We start from the raw sequence: 21,933 nt of genomic DNA on the forward strand, positions 1-21,933 counted from the left end.
TGGATTTAGTGTTTGAGGTCATGATGCACGAAGTGAGGAAATATGAAGCCAAATTGCATTATTATCAATCTCAACTATTTCCTGTATTTGGTCTAATGCTGGTGTTGGATGTAATTTCTAAGTAATGCTTTCATAATCGTTTTTCATAAGGTCACCATCATGCTTACGAAACCTGAAGGGTTCTCGATGTACAAGGCAAGAGTTTTTTCTTGCACCAGGTTCTACACTTGAATAGTTATATATGATACTAACAATAGCCTACTTTAAATAGTAAAAGAGTCTATATGAACCGACAGTCTCTTTATATACACTAGCAAAACCATTTAAAAAGAGTTTGCAGAATGTAGAATAATTGCCAAGTAAAACGAAGCAACATGTGCCATTTTAATTTGAAAGCTTGAAAGATTATTTTATTAAATTATAACGCGCATGCGCATGCACTGACGAATTCCAACGGGATTCCATCAACTAGTGTTTGGAGGACACCTGGGGCCAGTCTGAACGTCCGCGAGCCCCCGGGGTGCGAAAAAAACACCGTCGCGAGCCACAGACATCGCACTTGGTTAGCGCGTGACAGCAGCACCAGCCCAACCGTGGAGGACTGGACAAGTTTTTCCATGAGTAGCGCCACATCCAAACGTCTCAACACGCACGCAGTTTGGAGCAAAACCAAAATGAAGCGGTACGTACAAATATAAACCTCACTTTCAGAACTCAAAACATAACCACAGAACGACCATATCAAGCCAAAAACACAATCTATTATCTCGGACGCAGCCCGCCAGCTGTTACGAACCAAACATAAATCTATCTAATAATATGGAGCCAGTTGTCTAGCTAAACGCACAAAGCACACTAGCCTCCTCATAACGTGATGCGCACCCGGAGACAACTGCCCCGATGTTGATATTTAAAAGTAATAATATAGTTGAAAACATTTTAAGGATATTTCATTGCAAATGGCAAATTTGATTTGTCAGTTACTTTACTAATTTATGTTTCTATTGGTTTGTCTCCTGGGCCAGTTGGTGACACTCAGCAGTAACCAGTCATTTCACAGACTGTTGTGCTAATTTTTAAATTTTCTGTATGATACTGTTGTATGTTCACAAAATGACTTGTTTAAAAGAACAGTTTAAACACGAGGCCTCAGGCATGTTTTCAGTCGGTCTCTGTAGCCCCCTGCCGGTCAGACATGCAGCGGTAGTTTGTATGTGCACACGTGCGCGACTGGAAGTTTGTTTACAATGATCAGAAACAAAGTGACCCATGGGATGCCACCAAGGATTTGGTGTCCTATTAAATGACTTCACATTAGGAAAAAATAGCTAATATTCTAATTATCTTTAGGGTCCTTTTCAGTTACATGGCCCTACAATCATCCTTATGGCACCACTGGACATTCCCACCATGTAAGAGAAATACTGACATGCTCGTGAAAACACTACAGTCCTTAAGAGTCTTTAATAAAGTGTGAGAAAAACACCATGCAACCAGCAGAAATATGAATCTGATGTGTCATGAATATTTAGAGAAAGTTTATAAAGCAACAGTTAAAGCAGCCAATTTAAAGAGTCAGGTAGTATTCACAGATGTCAAAGGAATCCTGAACATTAATTAATGTATAGGTATTTATTGTTTGTTCATTTTTTAGCATCAGAGATACTGTGTGAATAACTTCACAGTTAAACAAAAAATCAGCATAGCAGTATTGGCCAAATAAGATGCTTTTTATGGAATAGTTCCTCTTAACCACCACTAGATGGAGCCAAATACTTACGTGTGCTTGCATTTGCACTGTACTGGTCCAAGATAAAAAGCACATGCAGTTATTTTGAAAAATCTTGTAATGATTTAATGTGGGCTGCCACCACTAAAGAGAATATGTCCCTGTCTGTAAGATTAAATTAATACAATGAAATAGAACATGGAACAGTTTGTAAACTCAATTTCTACATGGAGGAGAACTTTATGCTCAAGACTGTCTGATTATTCCCGTGTCTGATTATTGCCATGATTTGGAGCTTAGATTGAAGTGTACAGGACAACCCTATTTAGTAGACGGGAAAGTATGAGAAGTGTATGTGTGTGTCAGTGGTGCGTGTGGAGTAATTTAGCTTATGAAATACATTCTTATTAAGCCTGATCACTCCCAGTACAAACACACAGATCCATTCGTGATTACTGCAGTGGTCTCCCAGTAAAAACGCAGATTTATGGGAATTTCCTGCTACCGCATCCTTTATCTATTCCACTATCACATACGTTTGCTTCCAGTCAACATTCAAATGTTACTTTTATAAAAAAAAAAAAAAAAAAAAAAAAGAATTGTCACCAACACACCTGAACCATATTGTTAATAAATGAATACTGATGTTTTATTTAAAGGTGTGTGTTTGCTACAGTTGAACAAGAGCAAACCAAATATGTCATCTCAGGGTTAGGGTTATGAGCCCACATTAAGAGTCCTTTTGTAATGTAATGTAATGTAATGTGCCATATTTGTGATTTTCACCCCAATCAAAATTTGTCCTCTACATTTACCAATCTGTGCAGTGAAAACACACACACACACACACACACACACACACACACACACACACACACACACACAGTAGTGATCACTAGGAGGCTGTAGTGCACACGTCCCCAGAGTGGTGGGCAGCCCTGGCCCGGCGCCTGGGGATCAGTTGGGGTTAAGTGCCTTGCTCAAGGGCATTTCACTTTTGCAACTGTTAAAACTGGTAAAAACACAAATCCTGCAATCATTCAAGTCATGACCCTAGCAACCAGGCATGAGGTCATCCCCCTAAAATCCAGATACAAAGTCATAACAGCAGTCTACACAGACTAAACAAAAAAGTTTTCCCCTGAATCAGCTTAGCAGAAACCTGCTAGTTTAGGTTCAAACATTTTTGCAGTCCTCAAAAACAGCCACAAACACACAGAGATCACAGTACATTAAAGGCAACGTCTGTTGAAATCCTCACAATTTCACACTGGAGCTGGTCTGCATGAAAGGGAAATAGCTCTCTCGCAGGACAAGTAAGACTTGGAGAAATTAGATCTTGAGGTCTGTCTCAAGCCTCCTAGAGGCAGACAGGGGTACAACAGCCTCCCTGACCTGAAAGACTGCTAACATATTCCATTTCAGTTTTGTAAACTCCTCTTCACACTCATCTTGTTGCTTATTTCCTGTATCAAGTTTGGAGTCTTTCTAGGTCTTCAGCGCTTCTTGAGGCGCTGTGCTTTGTTCTCTGGTGTTCTGCTCTGAGGCGGCAGTTAGCCGTGCGGGGGAGGAACTAGTTGTGAGACCGAGCGGGGGAGGGTATGTCAGGAGAGACAAAGGGGCCGTTTACGTCATCTCACAAGCCTCCAATTCAAGCCGCCACTACGCCGTCTACTCTGCATATTTCCCACAATACACTCCGGCGAGCTAAAGCAGTGCGAACTAAACCACTAATGCTTAAAAGTATTTACTTTTACAAATGTGAATCATTGTATATCTTATCTCCAGGGACATGCTAGTTATTTTGGACTATTCTGAGGGCATTTTGAGCCAAATAATCTTTTTTTTCACATTCCAGAGACAAGACGCATAGTAAAAGTCCCCAGCATTTATAGGGGACGTTCAGATGTCTTGTTCGTGCTTGCTACGGCAGCACATATACTAAAATTGGAACGATACAGAGAAGATTAGCATGGCCCCTGCGCAAGGATGACACGCAAAATCGTGAAGCGTCCAATATTTTGGCCCCTGGGGGCCCCCTGGGGCCAATAGAGTCATCAGAACTCCTATAGAAGGCTCAGAGAGCCACAGGTACTTATCAATTATTAAAACCTATAAATAATATACACTACAAACAACTTTAAAATAAAAATAAACAGAAAAAAACGAACAGCTAAACATATGTAGACCTGTCAGATCGGTCAAACCATACATATACTGCATAAATATGTATATAACTACATGAAAATGTTCTATATATACATATCTATTCTCTGTACAAGGATGACACACAAAATTGTGAAGTGTCCAATATTTTGGCCCCTGGGGCCAATATTGGGCCCCGTGGGGGAAATAGTCATCAGAACTCTTATAAAAGGCTCAGAGAGCCACAGATCATTTCATGAACAAAAATGCACTGAAAACACATAACAAATGGCCAAAAATATATGAAATATACAGAAACTTTTCTATCATACATAAACCATGTTAAAATAGATAAAAATGGCTCTATTTTAAAATTATTTAAATCAAACAGACTCACATAGCCTTTAATGAAAAATCTCAAAAATTAACCAGAAGTTTGATAGACATTTTAAAGATTTAAATCAATCAAAATATGCTATATTAAAACTGCTCTTGAGCATTTGAGATTACATTCATATTTATGTAGGTTTCATTGTGCATTCTCAACTGAAGCCGAAATACAATGTTTTTCATTGGTAGGTATTTTGCACCATCTAGTGGACATGAAGAGAAACTCATGTAAATCCCCCTTGCTGAACTTATGCTTTATATGGTATAACCTACACAGCAATGTACATTTATTTTGTTTGTACGTTTTAATTTTGTTTCCTAAAATTCACGTTTGTCTTGCCCTTCTTGGCTATCTTAGCTCTGTGTCACACAGAATGGTTTCCATGACTCCATGAAGTTTTGTTTCTTAGGCCTGAACTGGAGAAAGAGATCGGGAGCTACCCAGCTGTTGATGTCATAGGAGAAACTCTTATTCAAATAAATGGTAGAAACTCACTACCAATATTGATCTGTTATTGTGATACCTCATCTTTCTGATGCGTCCTTGAGGCATTGGTGGGTCTCCTTCCAGACCCACTTGCACTTCTGACCCAAGTTCTCCACCGCCGGCTGCTTCAACACATGAGGATTCTAGGGGTACACTGGAAGTTGAAACCCCAGCACACACTCAAAAGGGGTGATCTGCATGGCAGAGAAAGTTCTGGGTGTATTCTGCCCAGGATACCACCATGCCCACAGGAACCTACCTAGCACCTTGTTAACCAGTGTTGACACTTCTTTAAGACTTCCGCAATTTGTCTCGGCATGATGAACATCAGCTTCTGGACAAAATCCTCTTGCATAATCAGAGCTTGGAGTTGATCAGAGATCCTGGGTTTTTTGTTTGTTTGCCCTACTTTTGAGGACTGACCACAGGTTCTCAATTGCATTTAGATCTGGGTAGTTTCCTGGACATGAATCCAAAATTTCAGTGTTTTGTTCATCGTTATTTTGATATTTCTTATTTATGGCGAGTGATCTTGGGCAAAATCCTGAGACGATTCTTTTGTGGGGTTGGCTCAGGATTTTGCTTCACTGTTGGCATGACACATGACTCATAGTAGCGCTCACATTTTGTTCTATGGACAATAATCTTTCCAGATGTTCCAAACAGTTCGAAGGGGGCTGTGATGGCTGGAACATGGGGCCTTGCAGACGTGTGCAGATGTAAAAACTGTAGTTTTTATTAAGATAAGAGTAGCATACGAGTTGAACCATGCACATTCTTTGCTGCCCTTCTTGACACCAAGCCATCCTCCAAAAGCCTTCATAACAGAAGAAAATTTAAAAGCACCATTACCTTCTTAACGCAACCAGTCTGCTCTTCTAATCAGCACGACAGACTGATATCAGCAGTCTTGTCCTCACTAAACTTTTCACCTGAGCTAACAAGGTCATCAATAAAATGATGTTAGCAGGCCATTTTGTAGGGCTGGAATGCAGTGGCTAGAATGCAGTAATGTTTGTGATGAGGACATTTTCATAACAGGGAATGACTTTTATAGGGAATTCATCTGATCACTCTTCAAAATCTAGAGGAAATACAAATTGCCACGATAAAAACTGAGGCAACAAACTTTGTGAGCCAAAATTTGTGACCTCCTCAAAATGTTTGGCCATGACTGTACACCCGAATTACACTTACACACACCCAGTCACTTATATCCACCCTTTCACATAACCAAACACACAGACATATCAATGCATGTCTCTCCTGAATCCACACACAGTGCCTGTGTTTGCGTGAGTGTGTGTTTGTTCACCTTTAAATATGAGGACCTTTTCTTTTCTCTGCAGCCAGGAGCACTGCAGGATTATAGCGAAAGGACATTGTGGTCTGTCTTCAACTCTGAGGTCAAACCCCTCATCACTCCTGAGAGAGAGGAATCTGAATTTCAGTGAACCTGGAGACTCAGGAGTGAAGCAGCTCTCTGATCTACTGGAGGATCATCACAGTGAACTGGAGAAACTACAGTGAGTTACGCACACATTTTCCACTTTTTTCTCAAGCATGTTCAGTCTCTTACACAGCTGAATTGCACACACAGACCTGCACCCCCTCCTCCACACACACACACACACTGTCACTCGTGCACGATCACACATGCTCTCACTCACACACCCCATCACTCACTGACATCAGACACACGAACACACACTCTACCACATCCTCACTCATGCCCACACACATTCACTTACACACCTCTCACCCACACACCGACCCTCACCAACAAACCCCTTCACTCACTCATGCATACACACAAACAAGCAGTTTAGTTGTACTATTACATTGACATGTACAGAATCAAACACAATACAATTAAAGGCCCTTTCACACCGAATGACATTTAGAAACAAAAAAGGTTTTTTAAATTCACAGCAGGGCTGGACTGGGACAAAAAATTGGCCCTGGCATTTTTGGTTTAGACCGGCCCCTCATAATTAGCGGAGCACAACTGACGACATGGGGAAAAAAGTAAATAAAGTAAATAAAAAAAAAAGTAAATAAAATTACTGGTTAAAGTAATTGGATTCAATCTTAGCATTATTATATCACAACTACTTTTATGATTTTATTGAAATCGTCTCTAATATATATTTTCTAAATTTCTCAATGACATGTGGCACTGGCCCCAGCTCAGGTGGGAGGGGAGAGGACGGGACACATTCAGGGTTCCCGCTTGCAGACCACATCCTAAGGATGAATTTGTGAATATGCCCCCATCACTATTACTGCCATAGCCATCAACATCAACTGCGATTAATTTATAATTAGCATCAACAAGAGCAAGGAGGTGTCATCTTAGATACCTTAAAAATGCTGTCTACTAAGATACCTTAATCTGACCCTGTAATAAGTCAGCATTAGACCCTTCCTCAGCCGGTAAGGCAATCCCATGATGCAACGCGGGGAAGCACGGCGCAGCTCAACTTTTTTAATCATGGTGGACGAAGGAAGGACGGCCAGCGGCGAAGTCATTTTCAAATGTAAGTTATTTAAGTTTTTATAGCGTAAGTGTTGTATTTTATGGGTTTTCTTGGCATAACAGAACATAAATTAGCTATTTATTGGGTTAGTTGGTGGCCCCTTTCCAGTTTTTTATATATCGATGGGTTAGCATTTATGCTAGCGGGTTTTGAAGCGTCAGAGCACTGTTTTAGATGGGCTGATGCGAACAGCTGATGCTAACAGCCCATCTAAAAGCGTTTTTTATCAGTCACTGTAATATTTTATTAGTTATCTTAGTTATTCCTTTCTTGTATAGTTTGTTAGCCCTGCTGGGTTAATAAGACATGTATGTGGGCTTTTTAACGTGATAGCCAGTGTTCAGATATACAAATGATTTCCACTCTTTTAGGGACCAGATCAGCAATCGAAGGCTTTATAAAGGCTCGAATAGAAAGAGAGAGGCTCTTCACCGGGCAGAAAAACTGCTCTCTCAGCTTGGAAGTAAGAGCTTATTTTAGCCAAACTAGTTAGTTATTAAACGATAATATATTCTTATTCTGTTCCATCTTAAATGATGCAGATGTTCCACTTTGATACACTAAACCAGCTAGCTAACTGGTTCTGATTACAATAATAAAATGATAGGTTTGTGGCAAATAAGTTAATAGAAAACCTGCTTTAGAAAACTAAATAGTTAATACGTAACTAATGCATTGTCAGTTACAGTATAAGCTAACATTAAGCTAATAATTGCTTAATATTCATGCATTTAGGCATCTTTCTAAACTATATTAAAATTAGGTAGATATTGCAAAATGTTTGATTACACTCGAAGCGTTTGTGTAGAACACTGAGGTTAAAATGTTGTATTTTCCTGAATTATAAAGCATCTTAATGCCATAATTTATTTTTGTTTGTTTTTTGACAGGACTATTGTTCTGGAGTTGGGGCTTGCAGATAAAGTAACGCCCCAACAAGCCAGAAAAAAATGGGACAATTTAAAAAAGAAGTACAAAGTAAGTTCAAAGATTAACCTGAAATTGTGTAGAATAATGAGTAATGTATGTATTTTATAGATTTTTATGTATTGATTTAAATGTAGTTCAGATATGTAAATAATTGTTTATGTTGTAAAATAATTCAGTTAGAGAGGATAGCAGATTGAGGTTGGATTACAGGTTTAAATTTATTTTAGGAGCTTAAGTGTCCGCCTTCAGGGAGTGGGACAGACAATGGGGAAGCCACTGCAGCTACGTGGCCCTGGTTCAGCCTCATGGATGAGGCTCTTGGCAATCGACCATCGGTCACACCACCTTTGCTAGTAGCCTCATCTAATGAGGAGGAACCAGGGCCATCTTCTGTTGTGGCTTCCCCGTTGTCTGAGGAGAGAGGAAGGAAGCGGCAGGGAACACTGCTTGACCTCCTGCGAGAGGACATGGAGAGAGAGAGAGGAGAGAGAGGGCAGAGCAGGAGTGGTCAGATCGCTTGTACAACTTGTTAGAAAAGCTAGTTAACAAAATTTAATTTATTTAATAAATTTTTTTTTAATTTAAGAACTGGCATGAGGCTTTTTTTTTTTTTTTAAGCAGTCATGGAAAACTAACTAATGCATGCCTTGCAGGTATACTATACTGATATAAACTTACTTAATCGGTTGTTCATTGTATAATGACACTTGCTGAAATTCATACTCCTCTTAAATTGCATTTTTTATTCTAACTCACACTAACAGAACAAGACTAATATTAACAGTGAGTAGAACAAGTGAACTGGTTTAAAGTAGCACAGATAAGACAATTAAATAAGACATTAAAACTAGAACATTAAACAAACATGAATGATGTATGTACAATATTTACATAAAGAATATTGGCAGTGCAAATGTATAACATTTAATGAAAACCAAACTGATTTTATTAAACCAGAAACAAATAAATCACAGAACACCAGCAATGTTAGCACAAAGTTGCTCCCGTAATTGGTGGCCACTGACAGCTGTGATGTCGTCGTCGTCTTCCTGCACATCAGCTTCATCTTCATCTGCTTCCTCCTCAGGCTGAACAACATCTCCTGCTCCCATGCAGATGTTGTGCAGAGTGACACAGGCAGCAATCACCTCTGGCACAAACCTTGGGTTAACCTCTTGAGCGTGCAGGAAAATTGACCTCCATCTGGTCTTCAGCATCCCAAAAGCACGTTCAATTATAGAACGTGCCCTTGCATGATGCCTATTGAAGACTATCCTCTCTTCTGCTCTGACTGGCTTCTTAAATGGAATGATGAGGGCTATGGGCTGAGAGATGCATGGGTACCCACCATCTCCAAGTATCATGTAGCCTCTGGGTGGGAAAGTGGCCTGCTGGTACAGAGTGCTGTGACGGAGCACCCTTGCATCGTGTACTGAGCCTGGAAAGCCAATAAAAACGTCGAGAAACTTTGCCTCGTGGTCACAGACAGCTTGAAATTGCACACGGTTTCTATAGCACTGTGCATCAGGTTCTTCAGGGGCTTTGATTCGCACATGGCACCCATCTATTGCACCAACTACAGAGTGGAAAGCTGCATGGTTTCCCAGCCTCACAAAGCCATCAGAGATGCTCTGCAGTTCTTCTGGTTTTGGGTGCCGGATAACTTTCGGAAGGATTCGCCGCATTTCATTGGCCACTCTGTGAATTACACGGTGCACTGTAGAACGGGGCATAGAAAAAGCACGGGATACAACGCGGTATGATGTGCCACAGGCCAACCAAAAAAGAAAAACCAACACTTCGATGGCTCCCCCCCAACCATGGGTGCTCTCATGGTTGATGAGTTGTAAAAGCACTTTCAGGGATTCACGGTTCAGGCGAAAGTCAGGCTTGGTGTCTTGGGTGTCGTCCAGGAATATTTTCAGAAGTGGTACACTTGGTGTTCAGAGCACAGTATCTTGTAGGTCTTTCTCCCTGCAAGAAATGGAAAAATAACTTTTATATATTGTGTGTGTGTAGTTATTTTGCGAAACAGAAAAGTGATTTACTTCGTGTTTAAAGAATATCACTTATCTGTTTTGTAAATTAACTGTTCACACAGGTTCTAATTTTATCTATCTATCTATCTATCTATCTATCTATTTATTTAAAATGAATTGTCTACATGTGTATATTTGTATCACTTTGAATTTGGCATAAAATAAAATGTATAAAATGCGTATTTGCAGATTAGTTTTATCCTTTAAAAACATACCTTTTATGCTTAAAAGACAGCATTATAATAGGGGGGGGGGGATTAATTGTTGAAATCAAGTACAAGAGGAAAGTTTTTACCTCAGAGAAAATCTGAGCAGATCTTACCCGTTCAAGGACAGAAATCAGCGCTCGTCTTCTTAAATTTCGGCGTCTGGCTGCAGCACGTCGGCTTTCACGTCTCCGTCGCTCTTCCTCCAGCGCAAAAACAATTAAAATTGCAATAAAAACTGCAACAGGTTCGTCCATAATGCCGGTATAGCGATGACCCGAGGTGTTTCCCGCAGCTGAGGTGAGTAAACAGCGGGCGTGTGCTGTGGGCGGGGCCAAGTCGTGACGCAGTCGCTGTCTAACTAGAGCGTCCCAATAATGTGCCTTATGAGGCTGGATGGCGGTTAGAACGTTGTCTAGTTAGACAGCTGTCTACATAGTCAGTGCCTACGTAGAGAGCTCACTAGGTTTTGAGACAGACCCAGTGTCTCACCACTGCGTTGCTTGTAGCCCCACACTATGCGTTTGCCGGCAGTACTGTGTTGCGGTGTCTTGGTGTCTCATCACCACGCTCTCTCTCTGAGTCTCTGTTTGTTCGAGTGTGTTCACTCCTGCGCTGTTCTTTGTCCTATCAAGATTTCCTTCGCTGTTTGTTCCTCTGTCCAGTTTTGTTGGTTATTTTGGGAAGGGCTTTTTGTTTGCACTTCTCTTGGTTTAGAGAGCCAGTTATTTCCCCTGGCGTCCTGAGTTTGCTTACTAGATTCTTTTTGAGGTTGAGGTTTCTGCGTCTTTTCTGTTTTTTTCTGTTTTTCCGGTGCTGTGAACGGTGTATTTCCTTTAGAATTTTGGAGAATTTCAGTTCTCCATTTATTTTTGTGATGTTGGCGTTTGGATTTGTCCGTTTTTGTTAAAAACTTTGTGGTGTTTTTACTTCTGTACAAACCACCGCATCACAGGAGGACTATAGAGAAAGTTCCCTTGTAATTACAAAACTGGGAGTCTGATGCTTGAATGACAATGTGTTTGATGCCCTGTGCACCAATACAATTAGGAAAATTCCACTTTTCTGTAGCCTTCCAGAGCTCTTCTGTTGGCAGGGGGCAAGTATATTTCTTTCAAGTTTGTCCAGATGACATCACATGTATCTTTAACAATTTTGGAAAATGCTGAGACCCCTGTACTCATTAATCTGTAAAAAACAATATGATACAAGATGATTGACAAAATTTAAAAAGCCTAAAATAGTTATGTAATAGTAAAGAGCTTTTGCGTTGAAGTCCGAATATGTCGAGTACCGAGGCGGATGAGTTCCGGGGTTCTACTGCTTCCTCTCCTGGACGCAAGTAGTTGCAAAGAATGCAGCTGGCCTTTTTGACAGTCAGTTGCTTACTTACAATTTTGCTTACTTAGACCAAATGGAAACTATTTTATTAACTAGGCTATTTTACAATGCTAATCAAATATTAGCTGCTCTCTCCTTTTTTTAACTTTTGCACTGTACAACAATTTACTCATCAGTTGACTCTAAACTAAACTTGTTAGCTTCTGATCTGACAGTCAAGGGTAGAGTGAAGGAAAACTGCACTGAGCAACTGACTTTGTTTTGGGGAAGAGAACAACAGCGTCTCAGAGAACATGGGTAACCCCTTATTTAGGAACATTTTGAGTTGTGAGCAATGCATGAGTCATGCGTGATTGTAATTTTTTTTTTCTCAGACAAGCTACCATATTTCATAACAGACCTTTTGTTGCAAATATGCGATTCAGGCCCTTACTTAATGTTTCTGAATTTGCATTGTTACAAAATTATGTTCAATTTCTCTTAAGCACAGAGGCAAAAATTAATTTAGTAATTTTGCAATTATTTAAATTTACAAGCAAGCAATTCTCTGATGAATGCTATCTGAGACAGATTAAATTGAGTGAATTTGGCCATGGGTGTGATTTCACTTGAAAACAACAAGCCACTCGACTAGTTGCATGTTTCCCCTTTAATAAACAACAGTAAAGAGACCAGTGCCTTTTCATACAACAGAACTGCAAGCTAATTTTACTGAGTAGCACAATTTTGGTTTGATGACAGATGATGAAACAGCAAGTGGTTTTGTTGTAATAGCTGTGGGCAGAGCCAGAGTGGCTAATCGGGAGATTCGGGAGGATTCCCGATGGGCCAGATCATGTCAATCTCTAGTTTGGGCCGATTGAGAGGGAAAAAATAATTTTGGACCGGATTTGGGGATGAAACTCCCGGACTGAAAAAGGGGCTCACTCCAGCCCTGGCTGTGGTTATAGTGTGAGGATTATTTGTTGGAAAACATTTTATTCAGCTTGTTATTCAGTGACTATTCAATGACTGAGATGACTTGACATGTTTCAAGGTAGTGTGAAGCAAGGTTATAATCGTTCACAAAAATGAATGAAAAAATGAAAACTGATACTGAAAACATTTTCGTTAACTGAAATTAATAACGGTAATTAAAAGACAAAAATGATAACTATATTACATCTTTAGAAAACTAAAACTTTCTGAAATTATAGATAGGATGTTTTTGCAAGCGGCGAGGGTCTGAGATAAAGTTTATTTATCTCTGATCCATATCTACGAGTTACTAGTTCGCTCTGGCGCCAACCACTGGCGATCGATCTCGATATAATACTTAATTTGTGTCCATTTTACAGGCCGCCCGGTAACAACTTACGTTCGCTAACCCCCCCCTCAACAATTAATGTTCGCCACCCCCTCCAGGTTCAAATCTCACTTCAAGCGATCTTGAAAAGTTGGCAACCCTGAATAAATAGGTAAATAGATAATTAAAATGGACTACTAAATAGAGGAAACCATACAACATTTACTCCCTATTGTAATGTACTCACAAAAAAGCAAAAACACACCGCAACATCAAACATTTTAGCCCACAACAATCACAAAAATCCTGGTGGGACTGATATGCAGAAAAACCGCGAGCAGGTGGATTCACTAGTTAATTTGTTGAGACTAGATGTCAACACGACTGTGTGAATCGATTGCAGAGCCGGAGTGGCTAATCGGGAGATTCGGGAGGATTCCCTATGGGCCGGCTCATGTCAATCTCTAGTTTGGGCCGATTGGGAGGGAAAAATAATGTTGGGCCGGATTTGGGCATGAAACTCCCGGGCTAAAAAAGTGGCCCACTCCGGCCCTGCTCGATTGCCTTCAAAAGGTTTGGCTTTTCACACAAACCAAAATAGGGTTACGTTCCTATGTTCGTGTCTGTCCTTAGTCTGACAATCAGCAGCAATATTGCACATTTTGCACTTAAGGCTTCTATCTTGTGGACTGTTGGTTGTTTAACTATTTTTTTTTTTTTTATGGAATCTTTTGATGAGTTTTTATTTGAACTTTTTGAATCTTGCACCTGACAATAACCCAAAGTATAAAATAAACTAATACTAGAACTAATGAAAACTAAACTAAAACTAAGCTTAAAAAATATTAAAACTAATAAAAACTAGCAAACATGCTCTAAAAACTAATTAAAACTAACTGAATTAGAAAAAAGTCACAATTAAATAAAAACTAAACTAAAATGAAAAACCCAGAAGTATTATAACCTTGGTGTGAAGGGGTCTCAACAGTAATTAAACTTGATTTAATATCATTAACACATTTTTAATAAACTCAAGTCCTTCCCCCGTTTCTCTCTCTTTCTCTCACTCACACCAGCATTTTTTTGTAGTGGATAGTGGCTGCCCCTCCCCCACTCTCTCACTCAGTGGTGACGATTTGTTGCATTGCCCTAAATTCTCACGGGGCTGAGCAAAAGCAAATCAGGTCTTGCGAGAACTTCTAAATGAATATGCAAGATCTATATAAAACCCCCTGCCAGTATCAAAACTCCTCACATTCAGACAGTTCAGCTTGTGAACTTGCTCTGTGCTTTTACTACAACTTTTACCTTGCTATTACCAGATCAGCAACCAACAGCCTTTTTAAAGGTGCATTGCCCTTTATACTGTAGTTATTTTATAATATATAAAAATACTTTTATATTATACTTTATTGCATATATTCTGTTACATTCTTTTCATAGTCTTTTCAAAGGTTTATATATTATTATATTACATGATATTATATTACTATATATATTAAACTTTGAAAGGTTCACAGCCTTTTTCAAGGCTAGTGTAACATTGCTAACTTGCAACTCACAGCTTAAAAAAAAATTACATTATTGATAATAGTAGAAGTATAAGCTTTATAATATTAGTATTTACATACAATACATTTATAATAACAACAATTTATAGCTAAATAGTTATAGGTCAGCCTTTTTTATTACATATTGTATCTGGTTCTACAATTTTGTGATTATGTTGTATGTTCAGGAAAATAAAACAAAACCAACATAGTGAGTATTGGATAGGAATAGGAATTTGCATGACAAGCTTCTTTGTTTGCATCTTAAGAAACACTTGCTATTAACGTGGCTCCCAAACAAAAAAGTGGTGCCTCAAAAAGAGAAACAAAAAAGATTAAGGAAGCAAATCTGTCCAGGATCATTCGATCTGCCGCCACTGGGCGGAGCCCACGAGCCAGCTCTTGGCAGCAAGATCACAATCAGCAGAGATGACCTGCAGCTGTCCTTCTTTCTACTTAAGGAAGGCAGTTGCCGTGTCTCACTGCAGAGTTGTTTGTAGCCCATGCTATGAGTGTGCAGCCATTTTCTCTGTCGGGATCATGCGGCGTTCCGTCGACATCGTGGTGCCTCTGGTGTCTCGTCACCATGTTTATCCCCCGTTTCTAATTTCTCCTTTTGGAGATGTTCTCCTGTCCCTGCTATTTCGAGTGTTTTCACTCCTGCGCCTCTCTTTGGCCATTCTCAAGTTTTCCTTTGCTGTTTTTTTCTCTGTAGGTTTTCTGGTTGTTTTGGGAAGGGTTTTTTTTTTTATTTTATTTTTTTTACTTACCACTATGCTCAGAGAGCCAGTTACTCCCCCTGGCATCCTTAGTTCATTTGTTGTGTTTAGCATTGAGTATTCTGCATGTCTTTAGTAAGCCCTGGTTTTTCCCCATACTTTGTGTATGGAGGTATTTTATTTCAGCACTTTTCCTGCAGTCGTTTTGGCGGAGGTTAATATTATTTTGTTTTTGTGTGGACAGGCTCTTGGGTTTGTCTATTGAAATAAAACCTCACCATGGAGATTGTTACCGAGACTCAAAGCGTTACAAAATCAGGCAGATTTCATGAAAAGTGTTCCTTTGATTTCAAACTTTTTTGAGAAACCGCTGGATATGAAGTGATCACTGCTAACATTTAGTTACACTGTAAAAAAAAAAAAATGAAGTGTTACTTAAAAAAATTAAGGCAAGTGTTTGCATGGATCTTTTTCAGTTGAATTAACTTGCTGTAGTATTAAGTAAATGTAACCCAACTAAGTCACTTAAATACTTAAATTATCACAGTATAACTAAAATCAATATGTTGACTTAACTTAAATATTTCGAGTTGACAAGAGGGTTGGAAATTAAGTTGAATATACTTCGTTTTTTAAATAAACACAACTAAATAAATTCAAAGTTTAGTTTAATTCCACCAACATAGAAAGGTCCATGCAAACACTTGCCTTAATTTTTTTGCTTTTGTATTACTTATATTTTAAGCCCCATTACCTACCACTCAAATAAATCAATTTCCAGACATCAAATTCAATTTTTGCATTTATTACAATTATCATTTTTTTTGTAAATTTACTGCAGTTAAATAAAACAAATGAGATATTGTTGCTTAAAAAAACTGTCTTTCTTGACAATGAAGATGTTCATCGTTTGTTGTGAAAAGTGAGGGTATTATTTATATTATTTTGCAGATAGGAGTCTCTACCATCATAGACCTAGAAAGTACTTGTGTGTGAACAGGTGTCAAAAGGTGCCGCAAACCACAGTCCAGACCAATGGACCAAAATTTAGTCCAAGTGGTGGACCATGGTTTGCTTGCCGCATAAACAGACAAATAACAGTAAGTTGAATTAAACTATCATCATACATGAAATAATAGAAAAACACATGCACATGTGTCACACAACAGTTTGGACCCAATAGATACACAGAAATTAGTAGGAATCTGTTACATTCATTCTTCTGCAAGACTTTATGTATGCACATATGGTCAGAGTATGCCAGGGAATCAAAATTCAGCCCAAAACCTGGAAAGGCAATTGACCAAATTTAAAATGTGCCAATATTAAATGCTGTTCACAATCAAGCACACCAATGCACAACTCGAAGAAGAACAGTGTTGTACATAATGTGTAATGCATATTATCACTATCAGCATAAACAATGACGTCAGTCCATTGATAAAAATATATTGTAGTTTACTTACAAAACATTGTGAAAAGCCCATGTTCCCCCACATACTCCATCAAGCTGCAAATGATGACTTCTTTTCTCAATGCTGCATTCTGCCTACACAAATAGAAAACATTTGTTTCATCGGGAAAACAACTCTCAGGTATAGCTAAGCCGGCTTGGTCCTCAGAGACTGTCTGGGTGTCCATGAGAACAACTTTGAGATACATTGTCTTGAATGTCAAGTGTTCAAATAAAAAAAATGGTTTGTGTGAACTAAGAACATGTTAAAATTTTACATTTATGGCATTTGGCAGACGCCCTTATCCAGAGCGACTTACATTTTATCACATTTTTATACAAGTGAGCAATTGAGGGTTAAGGGCCTTGCTCAGGGGCCCAGCAGTGGTAATTTGGCTGAGGTGGGATTTGTGAAATGTGAAGGTTCTATATCAAGTTATTCCAAGAATATAATTTGGAGGTTCTTCAAATTTTAAAAAGTACACATCTCATTTATAAAGTGGTGGAAGCAAAAGTGGTTGTAATAAAACACTACAAAAAAAAAACAAAATAATGTAGTGTTCAATTGCCTTGTGCAAAAAACTCATGCCTTGTTTTTAAATCATTATTCACTTAAAATGACAAATCACTATCATGTATGCATTTTATGTACGAAATCAAATTATTATTGACATTCTGAGAAACATTGCGGTCATATTGAACGTGTGGAGTTGGGTCACCAGCAAAACGGCACTGCCGAACTACGTATCGACCCCCCTCCACACAGCAAGTCAGCTCGCTAGCATTTAGCTATTCAGCCCACTATCATTTAGCAATTCATCGCGCCAGATTTTCAGCTTATCAACATTGCATGGCCAAAATATTTATCGCACTAGCATCTAGCTATTCAGCTCGCTAGCATCTAGCTATTCAACTCGCTAGCATCTAGCTACCTAACTGCCAAGCTTCGAATCAGGACATCCCAAATTACATTTATCCAGATAAAGGCATATTCACATATAGCGATATAGGTACACGTCTCTGATTAAGGTACATACGAGCATAAAAAGCACGACGTTTAAGGGCATTAACCTGATAAAATGAGCAGTAAATTGGGGGGGTATACCAAAAGTCAAACAAAAGCCCAAATACCGTTAACCTCATGAAGCCAGTTGTGGCTTTAATGTGGATATAATCTGCAAATATACTCTTACAATGATCTTTTACATGTAAATTAGGTTTTGACATGTTAAAAGAGATGAGAAACTTATCTTAAATCCAAAGTGTATAATGGCGCCTGTTTTGCAGATTGCTCCCTCTTTCTGATTTGAAATGAATAAAATTAAGTTCTCCCAACGTAATGAAATATAGAAAATTTAAGTAGATGTTGATGAGACTATTGAGTTCAGTTTATAGTGTAAAACTACGTTCAGTGAACATGAAAATGTTTAGAAACAGCATGGGCTTATCTTTATTAAGTATATTTTAAGTACAATTTTGAGTATCATTTACTTTCAGTCAGCATCATTTTTTACTTCTAGCGATGAAGATGTAATCCCACTGGCTTAGTGTCACCTGTCGGTGACTACCTTTGCAGACCTAGTCAGGCTACCACCGACCAGCAGCAGAAAAACCATGAAGGGGAAGTTGCAGGTGTGTCAGACCCACAATCCGATCAGCCAGCTGCATCGTGTCCGTGTCATTTTTCAAATGAGGAGGGCAAGGACCCCAACTCCTCCCCAGAGTCCCAGACTATCCTTAATCCATCCTTGCGCTAAGGCCTCAATAAAATATTCTGAAAACTTCAGACATGTGAACTATGCGTTTTCGTGCAAGTCTCCTGCTTTGGTTCAAATTGGTACCTGCTAGTGGTCCACACAATGCCAAACCTGACAGAGTAAAAGTTTTTTTTTTTTTTTTTTTATTATATTTTTAGAGCAAGAGCAAACATATCACAGCAATAATTACAGAAAAGTAAAGAATAACACTTTGTCTAAGCTCAAACATTTTCTTTTTTTTTTTTAATTCCTTCTTCCCCCCACCCCTTCCCTTGTCCTCCCCATTTCTTCGAACCACCTCATACCATACAAACCCACGATGGTAAATAAACATATACACATATACACACATAAAAAGAGAGAAATTAAATAAATAAATAAATAAATAAAAAGAAATAAAATAAAACAAATAAAATAAAAAAATAAGTGAATAGATAGATAAATAATAAATAAGTTCAGTCGGCCGGCAATGTTAGAAGTGAATCAACATGGGAAAGAAAAGAGTTCCACTTAGTATTGAATGAGGCAGTATTGCCTTTCAATGTGCATGACATTTTCTCAACTTTGAGAAACTGCATCACATCCTGAAGCCACAGAGCAAAAGAAGGAGGGTTTGGCGATTTCCATAAAAAAAGAATACGGCGTCTCGCCAGTAAGGAGGTAAAAGCTAAAACCTGTGCCTGACCTCGGGTAAGTGAGGATAATTGATCAGAAATGCCGAATATTGCTATCTTAGGGCAAATATGTATATCAACCTCCAAAACCTTGGACATGAAATCAAAGTAACGGGACCAGAACCTCTGCAGGTTTGGACAATAAAAAAACATATGGCTCAAATTACAAGGAGAACCCAAACACCTATCACACCTATCACTGATTGAGCTGGGATAAAATTTGGATAGCTGAGATTTAGAACGGTGCATTCTATGCAACACCTTAAATTGAATCAATTGGAGTCTTGCACAAGGTGAACAAGACTGTGCTACCTTAGTCGCTCTACACCACCATTGATCCGAGAGAGAGATGCCTAACTCCTCCTCCCAAGCACATTTAACTTTACAGATGCCAGGTGTGTCTAAATTCAGAAGATGCAAATACATCACAGATATAAGTGACTTCTTGGAAGGGTCTAGAGACAACAAATCATCCCAAGGCTGCCTAATAGGGGAGCTAGGGAAGAGAGACAAGGCACAATGTCTGATCTGAAAATATCGAAACAGATGCGAAGGAGGCAAGTTGAGCTCAGAGACCAATTGGGCAAAGGTGCAAAAGGTCCCGCCTCTAAAAAGGTCACCAAAAGATGTTATACCCCTCTTGTGCCAGGTAAGAAAAGCAGTGTCAGCAAGGGATGGGGGAAATAAATGATTATTTAAGATGGGCATTGACAAGGAGGGTGTTAAGAATTTAAAGTGGCGTCTAAACTGACACCAAATACGAAGAGTGGAGATTACCACAGGGTTTTTAGAAAAACTTTTAATCTTAAGTGGTAAGGGAGAGGTGAGTAGAGCAAGTGGAGAAGAAGAGACACAGGTTTGAATCTCCAGTCTACACCACAATAAATCAGGAGAATGAATCCAATTGAGTACTTTATGAACATGTGACGACCAATAATAAAATGAGAAATTAGGGAGGGAAAGACCACCATCAGATCTGAATCTTTGCAAAGCTAGTTTGCTCAGTCTTGGAGGCTTTCCATTCCAAATAAAAGAGATAATAAGCTGATCTAAATCTTTAAAAAACCTTTTAGATAAGTATAGGGGAATAGATTGAAATAAAAAAAGAAATCTAGGCAACACATTCATCTTTATGGTGTTGATTCTACCCAACAGGGACAAGGGGAGGGATCGCCATCTCTGCAAATCTAATTTAAGTTTGGTCATTAATGGGGTGAAGTTGTTACAAAAAAGAGAAGGTAGGGTGCGGGAGACATGTATACCTAAATATATAAAGCCAGTTGGGGCCAGTTTAAATGGTATAGTAGAATGGTTAAATGCCAAAGCCAATGCATTGACCGGATAGCACTCACTCTTCTGCAAATTTACCTTATATCCTGAAATTAGGCCAAATGTGTTTAGTAAAGATAGAATTGGTGGGAGAGAAGAGGTGGGGTCAGAGACATATAACAACAGGTCATCAGCAAACAAAGAAAGCTTCAGTTCAACACCAGCACGTACAACACCCTGGAAAAGAGGAAGGGATTTTAGAGCAATAGATAAGGGCTCGATAGCCAAAGCAAACAATAATGGTGACAGAGGGCAGCCCTGTCTAGTTCCGCGCATCAACGAAAAGTACTCAGAACGAACACCATTCGTATGCACACTAGCTTGGGGAGCAGTGTATAAAAGTCTAATCCAGGAGATAAAATTACGTCCGAATCCAAATTTATGCAGAACTAAAAATAAAAAATTCCATTCGACTCTATCAAAGGCTTTTTCTGCATCCAAAGATATAACAAATTCGGGAAGAGTACTAGAATGGTCCATAAATATAGCATTCAAAAGCGTTCGAACATTGAAAAAAAGTTGACGCCCCCTAATAAAACCATTTTGATCAGGTGAGACAACCTGAGGCAGAACGGTCTGCAGTCTCAGCGCCAAAGCTTTGGCCAAAATCTTTACATCGACGTTCAAGAGAGAGAGAGGTCTATATGATGCACACCAATCAGGGTCCCTGTCCTTTTTAAGGAGGAGTGAGATAGAAGCTTGAGTCATCGTATGTGGCAAAGTACCTGAAGCTAAAGATTCTTCAAAAACCTCCAAGATAACCGGAGCCAATTTATCGATAAATTTCTTGAAAAATTCGACAGGGAACCCGTCTGGGCCAGGAGCCTTATTTGTCTGCATAGCTTTAATAGAAATCCCAATCTCCTCCAGGCTGAGAGGTGACTCAAGAGATTCTGCATGAGGTAAATCTACAGTGGGAAACTCTAGGTCATCTAAGAAAGCGGACACCTGGACATCAGTCGCTGCCTCTGATCGATAAAGTTCTGAATAAAAAGATTTAAAGACTGCATTAACGGACAATGGATCTGAAAACAGCTCACCCTCTGGACCATTTATTTGGGGGATCAACCGAGAAGCTGCACGTCTCTTTAGGTGATGGGCCAACAACCTAGAAGCTTTGTCGCCATGTTCGTAATAACTGCTGCGCGCATGTAATTGGAGGCGCTCCGCAGAGGAGGTAGTGAGAAGATCAAATTTAGTTTGGAGATCCAATCTACGCTTCTGCAAAGCGGGAGTTGAATTGATTGCATTGAGCCTATCGATCTCTGCAAGTTCAGCTAACAGGCCCTGCAGTTCTTGTTTCTGCATCTTGTTAGAGTGGGCAGTGTAAGATATAATCTGCCCTCGTAAGTAAGCTTT

At 39.2% G+C, this 21,933-nt stretch overlaps 1 long non-coding RNA gene and 1 other non-coding gene across 2 annotated transcripts; both read left to right on the forward strand.

Moving 5' to 3' along the window:
- The first annotated feature begins 3,646 nt into the window (after positions 1-3,646).
- On the forward strand, positions 3,647-3,753 carry LOC143482496 (U6 spliceosomal RNA). The gene has a single exon (XR_013122255.1). It is a non-coding gene; the product is annotated as a U6 spliceosomal RNA (small nuclear RNA).
- A 3,173-nt stretch (positions 3,754-6,926) lies between these two features.
- Positions 6,927-9,692, forward strand: LOC143482079 (uncharacterized). Its single transcript, XR_013122130.1, has 4 exons — positions 6,927-7,291; positions 7,663-7,754; positions 8,182-8,269; positions 9,309-9,692. It is a non-coding gene; the product is annotated as an uncharacterized LOC143482079 (long non-coding RNA).
- The last annotated feature ends 12,241 nt before the right edge of the window (positions 9,693-21,933 follow it).

This window comes from Brachyhypopomus gauderio, chromosome 18 (assembly GCF_052324685.1).
Source record: "Brachyhypopomus gauderio isolate BG-103 chromosome 18, BGAUD_0.2, whole genome shotgun sequence".
NCBI lineage: Eukaryota > Metazoa > Chordata > Actinopteri > Gymnotiformes > Hypopomidae > Brachyhypopomus > Brachyhypopomus gauderio.